Source organism: Ictidomys tridecemlineatus, chromosome 2 (genome assembly GCF_052094955.1).
Source record: "Ictidomys tridecemlineatus isolate mIctTri1 chromosome 2, mIctTri1.hap1, whole genome shotgun sequence".
Classification (NCBI taxonomy): Eukaryota; Metazoa; Chordata; class Mammalia; order Rodentia; family Sciuridae; genus Ictidomys; species Ictidomys tridecemlineatus.
In genome coordinates, this window is record NC_135478.1 from 68773762 (window position 1) to 68787743 (window position 13982).

Genomic DNA, 13982 nt, shown 5'->3' on the forward strand with positions numbered 1-13982 from the left:
TGGTTTCACTCACTTGAAACTGAGAGAGAGCTGACTAATGGGTTGGAGCTTAATAAATGCCTTTCAGTTTGAATGATATACTGCAAGGACTTGAAGGAGTCCATTATTTAGTTCTAGTTCTGTCACCGTTCTCTGCTTGGTTTCTTCGGACTGGAATATCAAGGCAGGAAATAGAATAGCCCAAAAGCTGTGACTGGGTTATTAAAATGAGAATTTAATAGTTCTAGTTCTGTCACCGTTCTCTGCTTGGTTTCTTCGGACTGGAATATCAAGGCAGGAAATAGAATAGCCCAAAAGCTGTGACTGGGTTATTAAAATGAGAATTTAATAGTATGTTAAGGATTATTTCTTATCCATGCTCATTTTTTATGTGTGTAGAGGGAGGCAGAAGGGGAAGGCCTTTCTGCTTTGGGGATTTGAAAACAGTTTTTAACATTAAATGTGTCTACTTTTTATAATATGAAAGGATCATTATTAAGTTTATTTTTTCATAGGATTTGAAGAGAATCAACTCAGACCATCTTGCCTTTCCAGACTGAGCACTGGTTCCAAATAGCTAACTCTGACCATCCATGCCAACCCTTCCTGTGAGGACAAGTTTAGGGGTACACAGCAGTCCAGGTGAGCCCCATTCTTTCTCACCCCAGGACTCAGCCTGCTGCTCCTCCCTCTCTGTTCAGCGTCTACCATCTGCAGGCCATTTGGGGGCTTACTGACTTGGGCTTACCCACAGCCCTGCCTGCATCTTTTCACCATAGTTTCATTTGGACTCTTGAGCCAAGGTCTCAGTTTGCTGATTCCACTGCCAATAGCAAACATTATCTATCTTCTGGATATGCTGGCAAGGAAACCATTTTTTTGTTTTGTTTTGTTTTACCCTTCGGGGCCAGCCAAAATCAGAGGCCAGTTAATCTTCCTGGTGATCTCATCTGAGTATGCTTCTCATCTGCCCAGAATGGAGCCTAATCTGTGCTTGGCTGCAATGCTGTGAAAGCCCCACCTCATTCATCTGCCCCTGAAGGTGACCTGATAGCCATTGCTGAGGATGGTGCTGGGTTGTCCTCTTTCCCCCTGAGTTTCCTGTTCTATCTGCTCCCACAGATCCTTCACTGAATCCTTTTTGCCTTTTTGAAGCTTGATAATTCCATGGATTCCACCTGTCCTATGCCCTCTCATGGCTCTCAGGTAGAACCTTCCAGTACCTCTCCCCAGCTCCAGTCCTGCCATCTTCCTGGATAAGCTGAATATTTTTTTTTTGTCTCAGCCAGTATCCTAACCTCAAATTTGTTTACCTCCTCAACTTCAGTGACCTCCTCTCTCCACCACTTCAGCTGTGACTATGTCTTATGCGTTCTCAAAACTCAGAACTGAAATGTTAAGCTCCAAACCACACCCTCTCCTTTTCTTTTCTTTCTTCTTTTGGTATAGGGGATTCAACCCAGGGCATTTATACCACTGAGTTATATCCCTAGCTCCTTTTATTTATTTATTTTTTCTAGGCAGGGTTTTGCTAAATTTCTGAGACTACCCTTGAACTTGTGATCATCCTGCCTCAGTCTCCTGAGTCTCTGGGATTGTAGGTGTGGGCCATTGTGCCTGGCCTCAAATCCCATTTCCTAACTTCAATTCCCTTCAGTTCCTTGGTTTCCGGCAATAATACTGTAAGACATTTAGCATTTTTGTTTATAAAGACCCATGGACAATGGACAAATCCATTTTCCCTGAATTCACACATTCAGAGCCAGGAGTGTAGCTTAGTGACAGAGCACTTGCCTAGCAAGTGTGAGGCCCTGGATTTCATTCCCAAGACAAACCAAAAAAACAAAAACAACAACAACAAAATCATATTCAGCAAATATCTATTGACTCCACACGTGTGCCCAGCAGTGCCTGGCACCACACATAAACCTTCACTGTATTGGGAGGAGGTTGCAGTGACCTATTGCTGTGTAATGAACCTCTCCAAAACTTAGTGTCTTTAAATAATAAGAATTTATTAAGCTTCAAAAATCTCTTCCAGAATTGGGTCAGGACCAGGTTAGGCAACTCTTCTGCTGAACTGTGTCATTGGCATCATTGGGGTCATTCACTCATCTACAGGCAGTGGATAGCTGGTGTGGGCTGATGGGTCCATCACTCATGTCTCTTTTATATGCTCCTAAACATGTCCTCTCTGACTCCATGGAAAGCCTGCAATTTCTTACAACATGGCGGTCTTAAGGTAGTCAGACTCGTTACATGGTAGCTAGTTTCCAAGAGTAAAATCGAAAGTGAACAGGCCAGGTAAAAGTTAGACCCAGCATCCTTTCTGCCTCATTCTGTCATTCAGAGAAAGTAATAAGAAATAGTAAGTCCAGTCCAGATTCAGCGGAAGAAGAAATAAGCCTCGCTTCTTGACAAGTAGAGTAACGTAAATGTACAGTGAGAGGAGAAAGTAAGGGTGGCCATTTTGAAGATTATCTCCTAAAGAGGAGAGAGACATTAAATATACAAAAATGGGAAAATACTAGGTAATAAGAGCTGCTCGGAGAATTGAAACAGGATGACTTGACAGAAAATGACCTATAGATTGAGGGAGTTGTCAGGGAAAATCTCTCTGAGAAAATGATATTTAAATATCCTAAAAGGCAAGAAATGTCCAGCTGTGTAAGGTCTAGGCAGGAGGAAGATCTAGTAAAAGCTCTAGAAGGGGGATGAGCTGAGCATGTTTAAGAACTAGAAATGAGTGTATGTTAGGGGTTTAGACAAAGACAGAGCAGGAGGGTTAGGAAGAGGGTAGACAGGCAGGAGGGGCCATATCAAGTGAACTAGGGGAAGAAGATTGGACCATACTCCCAGCCCAGCTCATGAAAGCCACTGAAGGGTTTCAAGCAGACAAGGGACACAGTACAACTTACATTATTAAAAGGTCCCTCTGGCTGCCTCATAGACAACAGGCTGTGAAGAAAAGTATGGAAATAGCAAGACCTGTCAGGGGGCGGCAGCAGGAGCCCAGGACAGAGAACATGGTGGCTTGCTCTGGGTGCTGGCTGCCAGGAGGAGGAAAAGCAGAGATAAATTTGGGAAATGGACCAGCAGGCAGTCCTGAGGATTGAGCCTGTTTTGTCTTGGTTCAGTCTCCTTCATGCCTGGACGATCAAAACTCCTGCACATTCCTCACCCAAACTCAGACCTCAGAGCTAGTGCCCCTCCTTAAACTGGCATTTTAGAGTTTTCTAGATAATATTAAATTCATTGTCTTTGCATATCAGGGAGCCCTTCATGACAGGCTCTGCCTTCCCATGTGTTAGATCTGTTTCCTGTCCTTGTCCCCCATCTGCCCTTTGCTCCAGCCATGCCTAATTTTTCTGTTCCCTGATCCCATCAGCCTGTGCCTGGCATGGTCTGTTTCTTCTACCTAGAATCCTTCTTCTCCCTCATTCCATTATTTCACATACCCAACTTCTATTACTCCTTTAAAATATAACAGTGTCAGCTCTTCCACTAAGCCTTGTTTATTTAGATGGTTATGCAGCACGGCAGCATAGATATCCAAGTCCTTGTTTGTCTTTTCCAGTTAACTGGGTAGGGACAGTCACTGCAACCTGGTGGAGTGTTCCAGAAGCTGACACTAGCATGTTTGCCATAGTTTGCTCTTGGAGTCTGAAAATGTACATTACAAGATCAAATCATAGCAGAAAGAGATATTTGTAGATCCTGTTATGAGGTCCTCTGTTCTTTTCAGCTGATACTGGGAGGCTACCCTCACCACCTTAGAGGCCTGCAAGTCTTCAGGGGAGAACTTATGTAAGTTCCCCATTGCTCAAGCTTCTCCAGGAAGCATCTGCCCTCTGTACTTGGGACAATCAACATCACTGCTGGTAACAGTATTTACTCCTGGCAGAAGGAGGACTCTAATCGCCATTTTCCCCTAGGAATGGTTTCTGGGAAAATCTGAAATGCTTACTGCTGGCAACACAAAGTTTAATGTGATGCTTTAGGTCACAGGCTCTAAAATCCAGAGCCAGAGCTGGTCATTGCCTCTGATCTTCAGATTCTCATAGCCATTTGCCCAATGGTCTTCCCTACCTGGATGTCCACCAAACTTGGCAGATCTAAAATTGCACTCATCACCTCTCTTGCCCTCATATACCCCTGACTGGCAGTTCACCAGTGAGCAATGAGAGGATGAATCATTGGTGGATATTTTTTGGGTTACTCTCCTCTTCATTTCTATTGCCAGAATTCTGGTCCAAGTCCTTGGTTTCTCTGGTCTACATAGCCACATTGTCCCCTCCACCAACCTTCTACCCTCCTCTGCTTTCCAGGGGATCTGTCAATATGCTAATCTAACCTTGGCCTTTCCCCTGTCTGAAATATGTTAATTCCCACCACTGGTTACCAAACTGCATGCAAATCATGTAGAGAGCTTCTTAAAAGTACAGATTTCTTGTACTTTATTCTTTTTCATGGAATAAAGTGTTGCCCAATTCTAGAATAAAAAAAAATAAAATCAATAGAGATTATTGTTTTTTAAATGCAGATTCTGCTGGTTTTGGTAGCACATGCCTCTAGTCCCAGCTAGTCGGAAGGCTGAGGCAGAAGGATTGCTTGAGCCCAGGAGTTTGAGGCCAGCCTGGGTAACACAGTAAGAACCTGTCTTTTAAAAAGAAAAAATATTGTTTTAAAAAATGCAGATTTCTGAATCCCTTTCTATATCCAATAAATCTGATATTCTGCTGGGTGGGGACCAACAGAAGCATGCCTTTAATTGGTGCCCAAGGATTCTGATAGAGCCTGGACATGCACCTGGAGAATAGCTGTGATCCATAGGATAAAGTTAAACTTTGTGGTTCACTCTCCCTGCCCTTCTCATGTGTCCCTTGTCCCCTGTCAGGCAAGGTCCTCCTCATCTTCCCTGCCTCCTCTACTCTTTCCCCACACACCTTGCTCTCTAAGGTACATCTCATTTTCCCCTTTGCTCTTTTTGCCTGGTGTCAGGAATGTCCTCCTGATTGACCCCCTGTATGGGGCAACTCTTAGCTATATCTTTTATAGCTGATGCAAGGTATCAGCATTACCTGGGAGCTTGTTTCGAATGCAGAATCACAGGCCCTTCCCCAGCCCTGCTGAAGCAGGCCATCAGTGCTTCCTGTGCACATCAGCAAATAAGAAGCACAGACCTACAACGTGGTTCAAAAGCCACTCCTCCAGGAAGCCATTCCAGACACACTCATCAAGTAATCATTCTTCCAAACCAATACCAGGAATTGTGACCACCGTAATTGCAACATCTCAAAAGTTAGGACTTTCATAGTTCAGTTCCAGAGAACTGTCAGGTTTAAAGTGGCCCAAGGGATATTTTATCCCTAGGCAGCCCCCAAGTCAAGAAAATATCCTCTCTCCTTCCTGTGGTCCCATGCCTGTCTCCTACCCACTCTCTGCTGGTGCTCAGCCCACAGGAGGTGCGTCATCTAGCTGGGTGCCCCTGCCTACTCTGGTTCTCTTTCAGCCCTCTCAGCCTTTCTTCTGAGAAAACAGCCAGAATGACCTAGTCTTTTTCTGCTGGCAGGAGGAGTGAGGTCAGCAACACCTTATAGTTTCAGTGGGTTCTGAGCCCCTCCCTGTCTTGGTAGAAATATTTCCAGGGAAAGTTCTGGATTCCTTTTCTAAGATGTAGGGCATCTATACCAAAAAAAAAAAAAAAGCCTCAGTGGATAAGAGAGAGAAGCCCTAGGTCAGCTGTCTACCAGCTGCTCTGAGTCTCAGCCAGGGCTCTGGGCAAGAAGGAGCTCAATGCTCTTGGCATCTACCTAAGCATGGAGACTGGAGATCACCAGTCTGGGGCAGGCTGGGTGTCTGGCGCATGTGGAAGTTCTCATTGAAGTGTTCCCTGGAGCCATTAACTCCTTCAGGGGGACACTGGTCATCCAAGGAGCTCCCAGCTGAGTCCTGGGTTGCTTTAGCAGAAGAGTGAGGAACCGAGGCTGTGGGCCCTGGCGTGACTGTGCTCACCTAGGACATTTATGGTATATTTATTTATTTTTTAGGCTGAATGGAGGCGAGAGGGTTCTATTATTGGGTATGAGGTGAGAACTCTTTGTCATAATCTAGATTTTGATAGTGGAATATTTCCCTTCCTCATTTTAAAAATATGACTGTTTATGACATATAGGGGCCATGTATCACATGTGCTATGCAATAGTATTAGATGTTTGACTTTTTATTTTTTAAAAGCATTTCTAAAGATTAAACTCAGGGCCTCCTGCTCGCTGGGTGAGTGCTCTACTACTGAGCTATATTCCAGCCCCTAGAAACTTGACTTACGTTGTCCTAGTGAACATATCTTTTTCAGAGTTGAAAATGAGACCCAGAAGCTCATGTAGCTTTTAGAACCTGAAGTAGAACCTTGCACTTCTGATTGCCACCTCCCCACCCCTTCCTCTGTAGGCCTTCCAGAAGCATACCATGGAAACTTATTCCAGAGGATCTGCTATGGCCCAGTGAATTGGGGACCATCCAATGAATCATACCCTTCTTTGTTTCAGGATGCCATAAGAGGAAATCACAGAAGGAACAGCTCTTCTGAGTTTGTTTCTTCTTTGGGCAAAGAAGTGCAGTGAAGAATGTTGTCAAGTAGGAAATCAACCCAAGCTTCCACACCCTTCTGAAGAGTCCCATTGCATATGAAAATGTTTAAAGCTTTATAGTAAAGAAATCTGTTTTATTCCTTCTAACCCAGTGCTTCCCAAACTTATTTTTTCTTGGCATTCTTATCAACTTCCCACAGGCACTGTGAGAAAAGCTGGGTCCCATCAGGCTGATTGTCCTCCATCAAATGTCTAGAGAATTTTTTATCGTAGGCCCAGAGTCAGACATTACTCTTAGAAAACACTGGGAACAAAGAGAATGATTCAATAATTTGAAGAAAAATAAAGGCAAGAGTTTTTGTTCTTTTGCAGGCTTTTTTTCTCTTTGGCTATTCTAAATGAATAGGTTGAAGAATTGGTTTTAGTTGAATTTCTTCCCGTTAATCTTTTCCAGCACTCCAGTGCCACCAGGGAGGGTGGAAATGACTGCTTTTAATAGTGATTAGAGAGGGCCCCATGGTTAGGTCAAATCAGGACTTCACTTCCTCCCCTTCTGTGTGTGCATTAGCGAAGCCTGTAAGAATGCTTCTCCATGGCCACTGATCCCAGCCAGGAGCCTGCCAGGAGCCTGGACAGCTGGCAGCCGCTCTTACCAGAGCTCTACCACCAACCTCCCCCTCTTCCTTCATCCTCTTGTCTCCCTACCCTCTTACTTCTCTGTGATTCTACCCTGGTTAGAAATTTCTTATTGGTTTAATGGTTTACAGAAAGAAGGCCTTGAAGTTCTGCTCAATTGGTATTTGAATGCAGATGGAAACACACTGTAGCTCTTTACTTAGAACAGTGCATGCACTCTCCTCCTATAGTCCTCAGAACTAAGAAGGGGGAGGGGTTTGGGCAACAGGAAGGACAGGCTTAGCCCTCAAGGTAACCAAGGTGCAGGTTGATTTCTCATCCATACCCACTTGCTCCCCCTCCTGTCCATCCTTGGTCCTCACTCTCTTCTGTGGGCTCACGTCTGTCCCACTCTGATGCAGTTTTAAGAGATAGGGCCATAGGAGGAAGGATTGGTAGATTTGTGCAAACTTCGCAGGCTGCAACTTGAACCTCTGGGCTACTATCTGCTGGGTAAGATTGGGCTTGTGAGATATGACTTGCTAGGGCAACAGAGAGATGCTCAGCTCCCTCTGCCTGCTTCACAGGACACAAAAACAATGTGACCAAGAAGGACAGTTTGCAGAATCAATGGCAGGACACCAGCTGAGAGGCAGCTCTGAGATGGGCTTCTGGAGCTTCCCTCACTTCCTCCAGCCCACAGTGTGTGTCTTCCTTCCCTGTGACTTCAACACCTGCCTAGTTCAACCTTCCCTCTCTCAGGATTCATACCTCCTGACCTCCTCACCTCCCACTTCTTCCTCCTTATTTCCAAAACAATGTCTCACATCCATCTGTCTCTCTTCTGTGGCCTCTGCCAGAGTTTGAGTCTCTATTTTTCCCCTGCCATCAGTAGTCATGTCTCTCCTTCTTCTCTTTGGTGGCTTCCCTGAACTAAAAGTCTTTTCAGTGACCCATTTTCTGGCCCCTGCCCCATCTCAGACCCTGTCTCTGCTCACTGTAAGAGGCTTGCTTCCTGTCAGTTCTGAGCAGGGCTGGCCCGAGGAGCCTGAGACAGTGCAGTCACCTGGGACCCAGCTCCCGGAAGGAGCCATGTGCCTGGGTGTAATGCACTGTTGTCACCATCTTGAATCTGTGTTCTTTAAGTGAAGTTAGATGGGAAAATGGGACATGCCATCTGTACTGGACTGGGAACCTCACCAAGTCTGTATTCCCACCTCCTGCCATCCCCTTCCTCCCTGGCCAGGTACATTGGCAGAGGGAAGCCCACATTCTGCCATTGTCCTTTACCCCTGAAAGGGGCTTGGGTTGGGTGACAAGGAAGGCTGGAGTGAGGCGTGTTGGGGTGGCATCTCTGTATAGGCACAGCAGAGTCTTCTCTGCCTACTAGGGAGCCCCTGGTGCCTTTGGCAGGGTCTTTCATCCTGTCTGGCCCAATGCAGATACTAAGCACGTCCCAGGACAGAGGTCATAATCTTGTGGGGTTTCCCATCTGCCGTGGGTAGGGGTAATGAGCCCCTGGTGTGGAAACTGATTCTCCCACCCCAGCCAGGGTCACATTTTCATTTGTTTATTAAATGGACTTATCAAAATTTACAGCCAGTACTTGTTCTAACAGTTTTGGGGCCTCCGTCCAGATGCTCTTCTCCTGGCTGTCTTTCCCATCTTTAGGGCCATGCACAGCCCACCTCCTCAGATAGTTCTACTCTCCTGCTCTTATACAAGGCAGCCCCAACCTGTTTCTGTGTTTTCTTCATATTGTGCATCATAATTTGTAATAATGCATTTGTTTTGTTGCTTGTATTGTATTCTGCACAAATATTAAGCTCCAGGAGGGCAGGTTGCTACCTGTCTTGTTCAGTTAGATCTATGTCACTTATCAGTCTTCAGTACAGTGTTTGTCATGTAGTATATGCTCAACAAATATTTGTTGAATTAATAAATAAATTTATTTCAAATACTGCATGGAGAATAAATAACAAACACATCCTGTATGCTTAAATTAATAACATTTTATGGAAGATTTTTTAAAAGAAAATATTGGGGACAATTATACACAAATAATAATACAAATCCTCTAGTCGGATACAATGGCACATGCCTATAATCTCAGCAATTTAAGAGGCTGAGGCAGGAGAATCACAAGTTCAAAGCCAGTCTGACAACTCAGCAAGACCCTATCTCAAAAAATAAAAAAAAAATACAAAAAGGGCTGTGAATGTAGCTCAGTAGTAAAGCACCACTGGGTTGAACTCCAGTACTAGAAAAAAAATTCTGCAAATATTATTTTTTAAGTTGCCATTTTTCTCTCCAAAACAAATCTGCAAGGATCTTTTCATATTGGTCTAATAGATCAATTCATCATTTTTAATTGTTAAATGGTTTTCCACAGTGTGCTGTAGCAACACATTTGAGTTGTTTCCTACTGTTGAACAACTACGTTATTTAATCTTTTGCTGCTGCAAGCAATGCCTCCCCATGCATAAGTTTAAGAATTTCTCAAAGGTAGATTGCAGAACAAATAATTGCTTGGTTCGCACAGTTTGCATAGTGTTTTTTGGGGAGTGGATGTGGGTGGGAGGGGTACTGGTAATGGAATCCAGGGGTGCTTAACCACTGAGCCACATCCTAGCTCTTTTTAAAATATCTTATTTAGAGACAGGTTCTCACTAAGTTGCTCAGGGACTCACTAAGTTACTGAGACTGGCTTTGAACTCATAATCCTCCTAGCCTCAGCCTCCCAAGCCACTGGGATTACAAGTGTGTGCCGCCATGACTGGCTGGGTTTGCACATTTTAAAAAATAGAATAGATATATGCTTTTGAACCATTGCATCTCCTTGGAACCCCTGAAAGGCAAGGTCAGCGAGGTGTGTGTGGATCTGAGTTGACAGATGGACTGACCCTGTCACTGTTGCTGTGTTGCTTCTTTGGCCTTCTCATTTCCCTTGGTTAATATATTGAAAGTTCTAGCAATGACTCGTCTCAAATGTTTTCCCCTTCTATGTTTCTACTCAGTAACTTTCTCTTCTTCATGGGAGTAGGATGGAATTGGACCAGGAAGGACTTGAAAAAGGTATAAGAGCTGAGAGTGGTGGTGTACACTTATAATCCCAGCTACCTGGAAGGTTGAGGCAGGAGGATCACAAGTTTGAGGCCAGCCCCACCAACTTAATAAAGGCCTTGAGCAACTTAGCGAGACCCTGTCTCAAAATAAAAATTAAATGGGCTGGGAATGTTGTTCAGTGGTTAAGCATTCCTGGCATACACACACACACACACACACACACACACACACACACACACACGTATAAGAAATTATTTGTTTAAAAATAGCAAAGGGGGCTGGGGATGTGGCTCAAGCAGTAGCGCGCTCACCTGGCATGCATGTGGCCCAGGTTCGATCTTCAGCACCACATACAAACAAAGATGTTGTGTCTGCCGAAAACTAAAAAATAAATATTAAAATTCTCTCTCTCTTTTGAAAAAAACAGCAAAGGGGCTTGGGTTGTGGCTTAGCAGTAGAGCGCTCGCCTCGAATGTGCAGGATCCTGGGTTTGATCCTCAGCACCACATTAAAAAGAATAACTAAATAAGTGAGACAAAGGTATTGTGTCCAACTACAACTAAAAAATTAAATATTTCTAAAAAAATATCCAGAGTATATAAAGAACTCAAAAATTAAACAACAAGAAAACAAATAACCCAATCAACAAATAGACCAAGGACCTGAACAGACACTTCTCAGAGGAGGACATACAATCAATCAAGTACATGAAAAAATGCTCACCATCTCTAGCAGTCAGAGAAATGCAAATTAAAACCACCCTAAGATACCATCTCACTCCAGTAAGAATGGCAGCCATTATGAAGTCAAACAACAATACGTGCTGGCGAGGATGTGGGAAAAAGGGTACACTTGTACATTGCTGGTGGCACTGCAAATTGGTGCGGCCAATTTGGAAAGCAGTATGGAGATTCCTCGGAAAGCTGGGAATGGAACCACCATTTGACCCAGCTATTCCCCTTCTCAGACTATTCCCCAAAGACCTTAAAAGAGCGTACTATAGGGATACAGCTACATCGATGTTCATAGCAGCACAATTCACAATAGCTAGACTGTGGAACCAACCTAGATGTCCTTCAATAGATGAATGGATAAAAAAAATGTGGCATTTATACACAATGAATTATTATTCAGCACTCAAAAATGACAAAATCATGGCATTTGCAGGGAAATGGATGGCATTAGAGCAGATTATGCTGAGTGAAGCTAGCCAATCCCTAAAAAACAAATGCCAAATGTCTTCTTTGATATAAGAAGGGCAACTAAGAACAGAGCAGGGAGGAAGAGCATGAGAAGAAGACCACCATTAAACAGGAACAAAAGGTGGGAGGGAAAGAGAGAGAGAAGGGAAATTGCATGGAAATGGAAGGAGACCCTCATTGTTATACAAAATTACATATAAGAGGAAGTGAGGGGAAAGGGAATAAAAACAAGAGAGAGAAATGAATTACAGTAGATGGGGTAGAAAGAGAAGATGGGAGGGTAGGGTAGGGGAGGGGGGATAGTAGAAGATAGGAAATGCAGCAGAATACAACAGACACTAGTATGGCAGTATGTAAAAACGTGGATGTGTAATCGATGTGATTCTGAAATCTGTATATGGGATAAAAATGGGAGTTCATAACCCACTTGAATCAAATGTATGAAATATGATATGTCAAGAGCTTTGTAATGTTTTGAATAACTAAGAATAAAAAATAGCAAAGAAATACTGCTTGGAGTTTTCTTTATATTTATTTATTCTAATCAGTTATACATAATAGTAGAAAGCTCTTTGATTCATTGTACAATATAAAGAATTTTTCACTTCTCTGGTGTGCATGAAGTAGAGTTACACCATTCATGCAATTATATATGTACCTAGGATAATGATGTCCATCTCATTCCACCATCTTTGATTTTTATTTATTATTATTATTATTTTCTGGGGATTGAACTCAGGGGTGATATACCCCTAAGCTATGCCCCTAGCCTTTTAAATTTTTTATTTTGAGACAGAGTATTGCAAAGTTTCCCAGGTTGGCCTCATAAGTTATGATCCTTCTGCCTCAGTCTCCTGAATAGCTAGGACTATAGGCACCCATGCATCACTTCCAGCTTTGATCTTTATTTACTTAAAAATCTGATTCTAGCTCCTGTTGTTGAAATGGACAACGGGAAGGCTTGGAGCCACCCTAGAGTCTATCATGCACTAACTCAATAAGTATTTAAGGAGCATGTTCCAGGCATGTGAGGTTAATCAGAACTCGGATTAATCAGAACATCACTGGTCCTAATGGAGAGGTGGGGTCCTGGGAGCTCCCTGCTGTGAAAATCGATGACTATGTAGTTGGTACAATGGACTAAATCATGTTCTCTCAAAATTCGAATGTTGAATCCCTAACTTCCAATGAAGGCTTTGGGAGGTGTTTAGGTTTAGATGAGGTTATGAGGGTGGGATCTGATCTGATGACATTAGTGCTTTTATGAGAAGAGACACTAGTGTGCACTTGTGTGCACTCTCTCTGTTTCTTTTTCATCTATCATGAGAAGACTTGGAGAAAAACAGCCAGAAAGAGAAATTTTACCAGGACAAAATCAGTTGGCATCTTGACCTTAGACTCCCTAGCTTCTAGAACTGGATGGAAAGCTTAGGGAATTGGAACACTTCCCAACCTCCAGAACCACCTGGACTATGGTAATTTTTTATGGCATCACAAACAGACTAAGGCAGTTAGAACCTGGAAAGTGCCGTGGGAGGTATATGGGACTTTGGGGCAGTGACTAGTAACCAAAACTGGTACAGAAATATTTCAATATTTTAACCATTGACACTAATCTACTGTGATGTATCAACACTGTTCATAGAGTTCAAATTTTAATAAGAGACAGATAACATACAAAATAAAATAAAGAATGTGTCAAGAGCTGTTTTCTGGTATGGAAAAGAATAAAGTAGATGACAGGATTAGAAAGTGTCCTAGGGAAGCTGAATATTTATGTTGCAGGAAGAAAGAAAGAGAAAGGCATGGTGTCCATCCTCAAGGGGCACTTGCCAGAAGCTGCATATACTGCTTACACTGAAAGCCTCTTGCTAGAGAGAAGATGGGAAACACAGTTACATTGGGAAGCATCCACCACTGAGGATGGAGAGAACTACTGCAGAGCAACAGACATGAACTGTGATTGGATTGTGAGGTGGAAAGAAAGATAATTTTTCAGGATCTGTCAGAATACAGCTCTCTTTTGCCTCTCACATTTGTGGATGTCTTGCAAACTGAGGTACTTGCTGCCTGGACTATCTTTCTAAGAATGTTTGTATAGCAAATAGTCTTAGAAAACAGAGGTAATGTCTCCCTCTGGAGCAAAGTGCAGGCAGCTTAGTGTCCAGTGTCATAAAGATGGTGTCTCCCACAGAACAGCTCAGGAGACTTACCGCCCATTAGGAATCTAATTTCCCAAGCTCAGGGCTCTCTCCAGTGTGACCCCTGTGTGGGCAAGTGTCACCTGGCCTTCTTTGCAGTAACCTGTGGGGATTGTTGCTAAAGAAAAGGGCATGGGAATATGTGTTTATTTAAATATTCTCAGATGACCAGGGAAAAATGGGACCTTTAGAATGGAGAGAGCTGGCAGATATCCATCTTAACAAAGTGATCAAAGTCAGCACTTCCCTATAATTTCACCTTTATAAAAACAAAAAATTAGGGAAAATGGAAGGAAATTCTGGGACCCTGTGGAGGATGGATTGGAGGG

The 13982-nt window shown here is 43.3% G+C and overlaps 1 pseudogene across 1 annotated transcript in view; it reads left to right on the plus strand.

Moving 5' to 3' along the window:
• LOC144368161 (DNA mismatch repair protein Msh3-like) overlaps positions 1 to 10900 on the plus strand; it is a 55658-nt pseudogene extending 44758 nt beyond the window's left edge. The window contains exon 10 of the transcript XR_013427940.1: positions 495 to 10900. The product of XR_013427940.1 is annotated as a DNA mismatch repair protein Msh3-like (transcript). The remainder of the gene's footprint in view (positions 1 to 494) is intronic.
• Positions 10901 to 13982: the final 3082 nt, after the last annotated feature.